Source organism: Capsicum annuum, chromosome 8, assembly GCF_002878395.1.
Source record: "Capsicum annuum cultivar UCD-10X-F1 chromosome 8, UCD10Xv1.1, whole genome shotgun sequence".
NCBI lineage: Eukaryota > Viridiplantae > Streptophyta > Magnoliopsida > Solanales > Solanaceae > Capsicum > Capsicum annuum.
The window spans coordinates 151,282,495-151,294,161 of NC_061118.1; the positions used below are offsets into that span (position 1 = coordinate 151,282,495).

Below are 11,667 nucleotides of genomic sequence, written 5' to 3' on the forward strand. Positions count from 1 at the left end.
TATATATATATATATATATATATATATATATATAAAATAATAAGGTCCCTATGTTTGTTAAAGAGCAATTTATCACCAGAATTTTCAAACACGAATTCAAATTTAACCGAGAAAAGGGCTCATTTGGACCTTTTAATTGCTAGAAGAGCGCTTTGCCTTGAAAATTTTCTAATGTGAATTCAAATTTAATCGACGCGAGCTCGTTTGCTTCCGTAAAATTCAATATTTGTAATAGAGATCTTGAGTTCAGTCCGGCATATATATATATATATATATATATATATATATATATAAAATAATAAAAAGGTCCTTATGTTTGTTAAAGAGAAATTTATCACCACAATTTTCAAACGCGAATTCAAATTTAACCGAGAAAATGGCTCATTTGGATCTTTTGATTGCTAGAAGAGTGCGTTGCCTTGAGAATTTTCTAACGTGAATCCCAATTTAATCGACGCGAGCACGTTTGCTTCCGTAAAATTCAATATTTGTAATAGAGATCACGAGTTTAGTCCAACATATATATATAAACAAATAATAAAAAGGTCCTTATGTTTGTTAAAGAGCAATTTATCACCACAATTTTCAAACGCGAATTCAAATTTAACTGAGAAAAGGGCTCATTTGAACCTTTTGATTGCTAGAAGAGCGTTTTGCCTTGGGAATTTCTTAACGTGAATTCAAATTTAATCGATGCGAGCTCGTTTTCTTCCGTAAAATTCAATATTTGTAATAGAGATCTCAAGTTCAGTCCGACATATATATATGAAAAAATAATAAAAAGGTCCTTATATTTGTTAAAGAACAATTTATCACCACAATTTTCAAACGCGAATTCAAATTTAACTGAGAAAAGGGCTCATTTGGATCTTTTGACTGCAAGAAGAGCGCTTTGGCTTGGGAATTTTCTAACGTGAATTCAAATTTAATTGATGCGAGCTGGTTTGCCTCCGTAAAATTCAATATTTGTAATGATGTGGTTGGTTACGTAATTTCTACTTGCATATAATCAACTTTTGAATATGCCATGTCACGATTGTGATTTTATTGCTCATTTTGAGTGCTGAAATGGCCCAAATGACCTCAAGTATCAAATGAACAATTAGTTGTACCCACATCTCATGCACAAATGCTGCTAGTATTAAGCAAGGAAAACAAAACTGAGTCACAAATCAGCTTAGCGTAAAAGATCCTGTCATCAAGGGGCAAGAAATGTTGCAAAGATGATGAGAACTCAAATCACTTGAAAGAGTTTTTAAAAAGGGCAAAAGAATTGTGTACTCAACTCTCTTTGGATCCCTTTACACAACAGTATGTACAAATTAACAATCTACCATCCTACAACTACTGATTTTTCTCTTCCCAGAAAGAATTGTCTTCCAGCGAACTAGTATATGCATTTTGTGTTTACAGTCGTTTCTCTCTCTCTATATATAGTAAAATCGTGGATTCAATATTATTCATTTTTCAATACATAAGTGACTTATAATAATTAATTGTGGGTGATACATTAAAATCATGATTGAAGCAGCAGAAATCAGTCAATTTTTTTTAAAAAATTGTTAATTATTGTTATTTACAGTACTTTTTATTTCATTTTTAAATAATATATGTTGCTTTATATCTTCTTCTGTCCTGTCCTAATTTATGTGGCACTAATATAATTTTGATAGTCAATCAAATATTTTATGTTGACATATCATTTTGTTATTCTTATTTTTCTAATACATAAATGACTTATAATAAGGAGTGATATAGTAAAATCATCATTCGAAAGACGAAAATTTAATTTAAAACATTAAGAGTTAATTTCTCATTTTATGTCTATTTTATTTTTTATTAAATATTATTTATTTTCTTAATACCTAGATGGCTCATAATAATTAATTAAGAGTGATTGATTATGTTATTACTACAAAAATTAATATAATTTTATCATATTCAATAATAATCATTGATAATTCACTGAAATAGTATATTAATTAAATACGGGATGCTATATTTGCATATACAAAATATGATATTATTAAACATTATTGGATAGTGCATTATATTTATTTTTCACAATAATAAAATTTTACTATATATTTTTCTTTATTTTTTTTTAACTTGATACATATTGACCCAACACAAATTCTAAGAAAATATTCATTAGAAATTTATTTTATTAAATTTATTAATTTTGTACTTTAAAAATTTAAAGTTAAATTTAAATATTAGTATTTCTATATAAGAAAAAAATAATTTTAAAATTTAAATTTACTAAAATAAATAAATAAATAAATAAAAATATTAATTTTCTATATAAAAGTCAATTGAAATAATAAAATTGATTTATTTTAAATATTTAGTTGCAATTAATTAAGATAATTTTTTATTTTATCATGATTTATGGTGCACCGATAAATTTTGAGAGTTGAATAGTACTTTTATCTATTTTTAAAAAAGTATTTTAACTTTTTAATTATTGTGATTTATAATAATTTTTACGCAATTATCAAATAATATATTTACTCCTTGTGTCCCAATTTATGTGGCTTCGATATAATTTTGAGAATCAACTAAAATTTTTATATATCTTTTAAATATTTTAAGTTGTTAATTATTATGATTTGCAGTACTTTTTCTTTTATCTCAATTTATGTGGCATTGCTAAAATAATGAGAGTCAATAAAATTTCTATATGTCTTTTAAATATTTTAAGTTATTAATTATTGTGATTTGTGGTAACAAATTAGTTTTGAACATGATAGCCAATTAAATAAATAAAAAAAATTTACTTCGAACATGTAGTTATAGTTAATTAATATAAATTAATAGAATATATTAAATATTTAAACTATTATGATGAAACAATGAAATTATTATATATTGGGGCATGGTATGTAATTAAGTGGGAGTGGAGGCTTTTTTTTATAATTGCATGAGAGGTGGTCGAAACCACCTCTTCTATATAATATACTAGAGGTGCAAGGCCCGTGTCAGCATGGGCCCAACAGTAAGTTATTTTTACTATGTATAGTAAGTTAAATTGATATTAATTCGAATTATGAATTATAAAACATGAATACACAAAACATATTAACTACGTGGTAGTATTTTTCAAGGAGCCAAGTCTTACAAGATAATTATGTATAACTTACTTATATAAACAACAATTTTTGATGCATTTAAAAGTTTATATTTTTAATCATATGATCGAGATTTTCTACATTAAGTAGAAAATTTGAGCTTAAAATTGATACATAAGACTTGACATTTGTTGTATAAAATAGAGAATAATTGGGGGAATCTTAATAGCTTAGTTGGTTTGTTACCTGAACTTTCTCCTTGTTGGTGAGGGTTCGATTCCCCACATTGTAATCCCCTTCCTCTATCCCCAGTTTAATTTTAAAAAATAGATAATAATTATTGAAAAAGATAAAAGGTTGTCTAGTCATTGCATATTACATCACATGTGGATTGCAATTAATAACCCGCATTGTATTTCCTTACTTAGCCGCCATAGACATCATCATTTGCTTTCATTTTCTCCTTCTTTTTTATTTGTCAGCTTGTTCTTTCAAGTTAAACTAAATTAATATTTTAAATTCAAATTTTAAGTGTTTCAGAAAGTATATAAAATAGAAAATTATAAGTTACCATCTTTCATATTAATTTAAATTATTTGACTTTGAGAACACGATAAAACATACTTATGTAGATATTTTATTGAACTTTATTTTTGTATATGTTCCTTCCATTAAAACGTGGAGTCGTTTGTTAGAGAGTACAAAAATAATGCTGATAGAATGTATTAATAATATTGACACTAATAATGCTTGTATTAGTAATATTTATATTATTTATGCTAACATTATTTCTTATATACCATTTGATGTACTGTATTAGAACTTGCATATTTCAATTTTGATATATTTAAACAAAAGTTAAAAAAAAAAAAAGATGAATTGCATATACATCCTAAGATTCATCCAGTATGAGCTCAATATATGTTTTTTTGTTTCTATTTTTATGACACAAATTGAATTTAGATAATCAATCATACTTTTAATATGTTTTTAGATATTTTAAGTTGTTAATATTGTAACCTATAATATTTTTATGTAATTTTTAAATAATATATGTTACTCTCTCTATTCAAACTTTTGTGGCATTGATTGTCAATTGTATTTAACAAAATAATATAAATTATTAATGATTGTGATTTATAATATTTTTCTTCTATTTCAATTTAAGTGACATTGATATAATTTCGAGACTCAACCAAATATTTATTTTATTATTTAAAATTTTAAATTATTAATTATTGTGATTTATAGTATTTTTTATGTATTTTATAAAAATATATAATAGAATAAATTATTTATAGATATTTCAAGTTTTTAATTATTATAATTTATAATATTTTTTATGTATTTTTTTTAAATATGCTACACTCCTTGTCCAGAGTCTTGTGTCACTGATAGACAATTGTATTTTTTAAATAATTTAAATTTTTAATTATTGTGTAAAACTTTTTCTACTATAATTTAAGTGACATGATGCTTAGATGACCATAATAATTAATTAGAGGTGATACAGTAAAATCACGAATGAAGCAACGAAATAAATATGTCTTAAATAACTCACAACAGCTAATTAGAAGTGATATAATAAAATTACTATAAAAGATACTTGTGAAAAAAAAGTAAGTGAAATCTCATATAAGGCGTCAAGTTATTTTAAAACATCAAGAGTTAACTTATCATTTTATATCTATTTTATCTTTTTTAGTTAAATATTGATTATGTATTTAATACTTAGATGACTTATAATAATTAATTAGAGGTGATATTTAGTAAAATTATAATTAAAGCAGTTGAAGCAAACGTGTCATAAATGTCTATTTTATTAGATAGTATTAATTTTTTAATCTGTAAATAATTTATAATAATTACTTAGGAATGATATAGTAAAATTATGGAGCAAATAGCTGAAGCCGACAGGTCGACAGAGAGCTACTTTAAATACCTAGATGACTTTTAATAATTAATTAGGGGTGATATTAAGTAAAATTACTATTAAAGTAACTGAAACAGACATGTCATAAATGTCTATTTTACTTTTTTTTATTAAATATTATTAATTTTTTAATATATAAATAATTATAATAATTAATGAAAAATGATATAATAGAAAATAAAATTACTATTGTAACAACCGAAATAGACATGTCATAAATGTCTATTTTTTTTTAAATTAATTTTTTTTTTAATATAAATGACTTATAATAATTAATTAGGGGCAATGTAATAAAATCACGATTGAAGCAGACAACATAAACAGGCACATCAGAATTTTCTCTTCTATATATTAATAAAAAAATTAAATTAGGTGAAATTATAGTAACAAATAAGAAAGAAAGTAAATTATATATTTGAATGAAATTAAATAAGGAATAAAATTTATTTAATTGTATTAATAATTAATTTTTACAATAAATTATCATCTTACTAATCAATTTACTTAAATATAATATATTTGAAACAATTTTATACAATAAAAAGATAAATAAAAATGAAAAATAAAATTAAATAAAGAATACAATTTATTTAATTGTATCACTAATTAATTTTTACAGTAAATTATCATCTTACTAATCAATTTACTTAAATATAATATATTTGAAATAATTTTATACAATAAAAAGATAAATGAAAATGAAAAATAAATGAAAGATATAGGGTCACATGTGTGGAAATATATACAAGGCATGTGATGACATTATGGTAAATTTTATACTTGGTATTATTGGTAATTAAAAAGAAAAAAGGGTCTTTTATTAAAACTTTTCATGAGTTTCAAAAACAAAGCACAAAAAACTATCAATTTGAGCTTAGAACTTGAATTGAATGACCAAATTACCCTTAGATAAATTTGTTATGTCATTTTCATCCCATGACCAAACCACCTCTTCTATAGAATAGAAAAGAAATAATAAAAATTCAATATATACACCTATGTTTTTAAAATTGTCACCATTGTTTTTTTTTTTTTTTTTTGTAGAAATTAAAAAAAAAAACACTTAGCTATTCCTATTCTTATCAAAATAGTAGTATTAAATATCATATTGTTACAAATATATTTACATTATAGTGAATGTCTATCAAGATCTACTTTGATAGCTATTAGGATTTGAAGCATCTATCTTTTACTCAGACTAGGAGTAAATTTTCCCTATAAATAGAGGGGTTTTGTTCATTGTATTTACAATCATATAATATCTCATCCTCAAGAGGAGAAATAAGAATTACTCTCTCTTCTCTCTTTACTTTTGTTCTTTATTCTTTATTGTTTTATAACACGTTATCAGCATGAGACTCTACCAAATAAGGTGAGATTATAAATCTAAAGGTCAAGGTTAGTAATTTCTTATATTATTTGTATTTTTCTATTAATGATATAATTATTGTTGGATTTGAGGAAAAATAATTGGTTTGGAACCATTTATATTTTAAATTTATTCCTCAAGAACAATATTATCAAAAAGGATGATAATATGTTGGGTTCAAGTCCTATCAATTCATGCCTAAGATGCCTTTATCTGAATCAAATATTGAGTTTGAATCTCAATACATCATATTGATGATATTGTGATGGCTAAGGCAAAATAATGGGTGTTTGATGAAAAGTTTGAAATTCGACCCATTGAATATGCTCCATTCCATGAAGTGAATGTGGTAGCAATATATGATAAGTCTGAGATATGACAACTTACTTCATTCTTGAGGTGTATGTGGTAGCAGTGCATAATATGTCTGAAAGAAGGCGCGTGATTGAATGCACGAATATACGTGTGGAGGGATAATATGATAATGATCATCAAAAGTGATGATATTTTCACACGCTTATATGATTATAAGATATGCTAGAGAAAAATTTTCTACATTATATGTATGCTCGATTTGCTTCTGAAGTAGCAAAATCTTGAAAGAGGTTATAAGCTATCATAATTTGATAGGCTTAAGGCACAATTATATTCCATTCCTGGGGAATGAGAAACTTATTAATGCAAACGTGCACTTGATTGTGATTTTATCACAACTCACCTCCGAAAGAGGTTGAATAATTTTGAAATCTACTACTAAAGTAGTAAATCTGAAATTTATTCATGTAATAGTAAATCTGATTTACTAAAGAAAAAGTATATGTCATGGTAACTTGGAGTTTACTAGAATAAAAATTCATAAATTGATCTGAACGATTGTGACATCTTGAAGATATGCATGTATTGAAGAACTAGAAGATTCTTCAAGAATTGTTTATATTGTTTGTTCTCATGACAAGTTGGTTGGACCAACTAATATTGGGATTGGTTCCCTTCAAATCTGAAAATTATAGAAGGTGAATAAGGGCCCGTTCACCTATCATGTGATATGTTGAAAAGATGCATCAATAAGATGATCACATGTACATTCATTGTCAACCTGCAGTTTGACATTCATAAAGTTGCTTGCTCAATAAAATTGAGTTAAGAACATAATTTTCAGATTGTGCATTCAAAAAAGTTATCTTGATGATGATGGTTTGGTATTGAATGCCTTCAATAAATAGCTAAATCATTATTAATGAGAACAAAACTTCATGTATTGGTCAAAAATATGATATATTGCAATAGCATTTGTATGCATTAGATTAATAAATTATGATTGTTTCTTCCCTCTCAATTGATTCAAGGTCGGGAACCAATTATTCCATTTAATAATTTTGATGTGCGGTATACGATTAATGAATATACCATAATGCACAAAGATGGATTCCTCAAAGAAGTAGAGGATGTATGTTAGTTTTCCTTACATAAGGGGGAGATTATAAGAGCTATGAAATATGTTAGAAATTATCACCAGATCCTCATCCAAAAGATAATTCAAGTCAAATGCCGAAAGCATCTCATATTAAGCGCAAGGGCTCTTATTTTGTATTAAACTTATTTGATTTGCAGTCCAGATATTTGAAGATGTCACTCATGAAATGTTGAATATTGTCACTTGACAAAACTTATGTGAAAAACTTTTAAGGATTCAAAATGCTTGAAGCATATAAAAGTTTCAGGGAAACTTATTTATAATCCTTATATTGTATAAGCTTATTGCTTGAACATTATTGGAACTCTTGGGGAGTTTTCAAAGCAATAGATTATTTGCTGAAATTCAAAATATATCGAATTGGATTGGTTATGAAGTATCATATCTTAGTGCAATTGATGCACTCATGTACCTTGCAAATACTACAAGGCCTATAGCCTTTTCAGTTAATTTGTTAGCAAGGTATATTTCTGCCCCTACTATGAGACATCGAAATGGGATAAAACATATGGGCTTGTTTTATTATAAAGATTGCAGTCCAGATCTTATTGGTCATACTGATGTTGGGTACTTATCTGACCTGCATAAAGCTCGGTCTCAAATAGGCTATGTGTTCATATGTGGTGGTACTGCCATATCTTGGAGATATACAAAGCAGCCTATCGTAGCCACTTCATCGAATCATGCTGAGATAATAGCTATTTATGAAGCAAGCCAAGAATGTGTATGATTGAGGTCCATGATACATCTCATTCGAGAAAAATGTGGTGTAAAATATGATAATCTACCCATAATTTTATACAGAGATAATTCAGCATAAATAGCACATCTTAAGGGAGGATTCATAAATGGAAATCGAACGAAGCACATTTTGCCAAAGCTTTTCTACATACATGAGCTACAAAAGAATGATGATATTAACGTGCAACAGATTCGTTCAACTGACAATGTGACTGATTTATTCACCAAATCTTCTCCAATTGCAACTTTCAAGAAGATGCTGCACAAGATCGAGATGCAAAGGTTCAAGGATGTTCTCATTAGGGGGAGTTAATACACGCTGTACTTTTTTTTCCTTACGAGGTTTTGTCCCACTGGATTTTCCTTGTAAGGTTTTTAATGAGGTAGCCGATATGCGTATTGTTAGAAATGTGTACTCTTTTTCCTTCACTAGATTTTTTTTTCCTACTGGGTTTTTTCTAGTAGGGTTTTAACGAGGCACATTACCTATCTAGACATTCAAGGGGGAGTGTTATAAATGTATTTACATTATAGTGAATGTCTATCAAGATCTACTTTGATATCTATTAGGATTTGAAACATCTGTCTTTTACTAATACTAGGAGTAAATTTTCCCTATAAATAGAGGGGTTTTGTTCATTGTATTCACAATCATATAATCTCTCATACTCAAGAGAAGAAATAAGAATTACTCTCTCTCTTCTTTCTCAACTCTTGTTTTTTATTCTTTATTGTTTTATAATACGTATAAATTTTTTCTCTTTTAATTGGTATTTCTTGTCATATTAAATTCTAGCTATTGTGTAAAAATATACTACCAAGTATATTATTATTATTATTGTATTTTATATTAAATTCTTGTTTTTAATAAATAAATTAATAGATTGGATTCTTCGAAATTCACGATTTGATCTGACTAATTAACAATAACAGAGAGTTAAATGAAAGGAAATAGATTGTACACATACTAAATGCATTTTTGTGTAGATTCTATTTTAATTTGCCCAATTAGTTTAGCAGAAGTGTGGAGGCCCTCGGATAGTCTAATAAACACCAAATGATCGGTCTGTAGGGATCATTTACTTGATTTTTTGTTTCATCAATTTGGTCTAAAGCCTTGTAGGGTTGCAAAACTGCAATTCAGGTTCGTCCATTCCCTAAGGGGAATATCATATACACTAGCTGACCTTAGAGCTGTAAAATTAAAATAAAGTTAACAAAGGTAAACAAAAATTGTTAAATAACCAAAAAGGACGATTCCATTCCGTTCTCTTTGACAAGTCAGGTTATCAGTTGGCTAGCAAAAATCATAGAAAAAAAAAAATTGGAAATTAAAAGGAATCTGAAGATTGATTATTGAATTTCCCACTCCAACGTAAATTAGCAAAACAAACTCTTGAAACTAGAAAAGTACGATCCATATACCATTTATATTGCATTGTTACCTGCGTAATAAAAGGAGTTTCATCTAACTCTAGAGGCTCATACAAGCCAGTCGGTATGTTTTCTTCATTTTATCCTTCTATTTTTGGAACTCTTTATTTTTTTATTTTTTTTATTTCAGAGAAGCAATGACACTTCTACAAAAGAAAACTTTCTGATTCTTTGTTTTGATGGCGTTTGTAAAGTTTTTGCACATATGCCCTAGCGTCAATGAGTATTTTAGTTGTAAGACTCACAATCTCAATTAAGCTAAATTAAAAAATACTTGAGTTTAGACGAAGCAGAAGTTTCTGTATGAGGACTAGTAAATTTCTTTTATAATTGTTTCAGCGAAATGATTTCACTTAGTAGCATGCTGCTTCTCAATCTAAACATATATAGCTTAATTACATTTTGTTGATTTTCAGGTTGCTCATTGAGATCCTTAATTGTTTATACTTTTTAAATGATTTTCCATGGTCCTACGAGTGATTTGATTTTCCCTCTATTCATGTTTAGATGTTTGTTCTTAATATGTGTTTTACCTTCAGGTGGTTCTGTTTTTTTTTTTTTTTTTTTTTTTTTTTTTATAGAAAGGTGCTAAGATACTTTAGGAAGGATAAGGCATAGCTGAAGGAAGAAGGAGGATGTCAAGACAGATAAAAAAGCTCATGAGAAGCTGCAGGTAGGTGTTGATAGTTTACATGAGTGTACCATTTACATGGATTGGCTAGATGAGTCTAATTCTTGTGAGCTAAAGCCAATGAGATTTTTATATGCTTTTTGTTGATAAATATTTCTGTAGGTTTGAAGTATTGATATGCTTAATTGATACTATGCCCATGGAGAAAAAGATGATAATTTTCAAAGGGGCAGTTATTGGAAGCTTGAACAGTAAGTATGGACTGTTGACATTTTCTTTTTTATGTTCCGTAACTTCTCACTTATCCTCTCAACTTGAATTTCTAATTCAAAATTCTCTCATAACTGTTGCCGCCCTCTTATAACGCCCAACTGCTCCTGATGGTGGAATGGTTATATAAATGTGTCATCTAGATAATCCTCATAAAAAATTCACACCATCTAATATGAGGTTGAGTGCTTAGAAGACTCACCGGAAAGCAATGTCGACAACGTTAGTTGACTCCGACATCAACTACAGATCCTCAACAATGGCTGGAGGTATGTGTATTCCATATTTCCGCTGCGCTACTCTGATTTTTCAGCCAACATTTGATATCAGAGCCATCAATACATTTGCCTTGATAATTTCTGATGCTATTCCATTTGTTAAAAAAAAAAATATGGAATTCCGATTTTCAGATTTATGAATTTTTTTTATTTCCTTTTTTAATTTTTTTTTTTGATACAAATCATGTTAGAAATCACAAGAAAAAAAATAGATTTTCTAACAATTTTATGAATTTGGATCATTGTTTCGACGTTTAGGATGGTGATTATAAACTGAGTTTTAATCGGTTATTATAACCTGCTGAATGATGAAGACGATCATTCTGCAGCACTTAAAAAGTAAAATGCGTAAACATAAAGTCTCTTTTATTTTGATGATATTCATCACTTTACATGTGAAGACTTTATTACAGTGGGGACCATCTTGTACTTTTCTTTAATTATTTATTTAATAAAAGGTAATAAT

General features: G+C 27.1%; 1 long non-coding RNA gene across 1 annotated transcript in view; it reads left to right on the plus strand.

Moving 5' to 3' along the window:
* Positions 1-9,414: 9,414 nt before the first annotated feature.
* The window catches only part of LOC107839499, a 12,693-nt gene continuing 10,440 nt past the window's right edge, over positions 9,415-11,667 (plus strand). The window contains exons 1-3 of the long non-coding RNA XR_007043593.1: positions 9,415-10,086; positions 10,604-10,695; positions 10,816-11,192. This is a non-coding gene — a long non-coding RNA (uncharacterized LOC107839499). The remainder of the gene's footprint in view (positions 10,087-10,603; positions 10,696-10,815; positions 11,193-11,667) is intronic.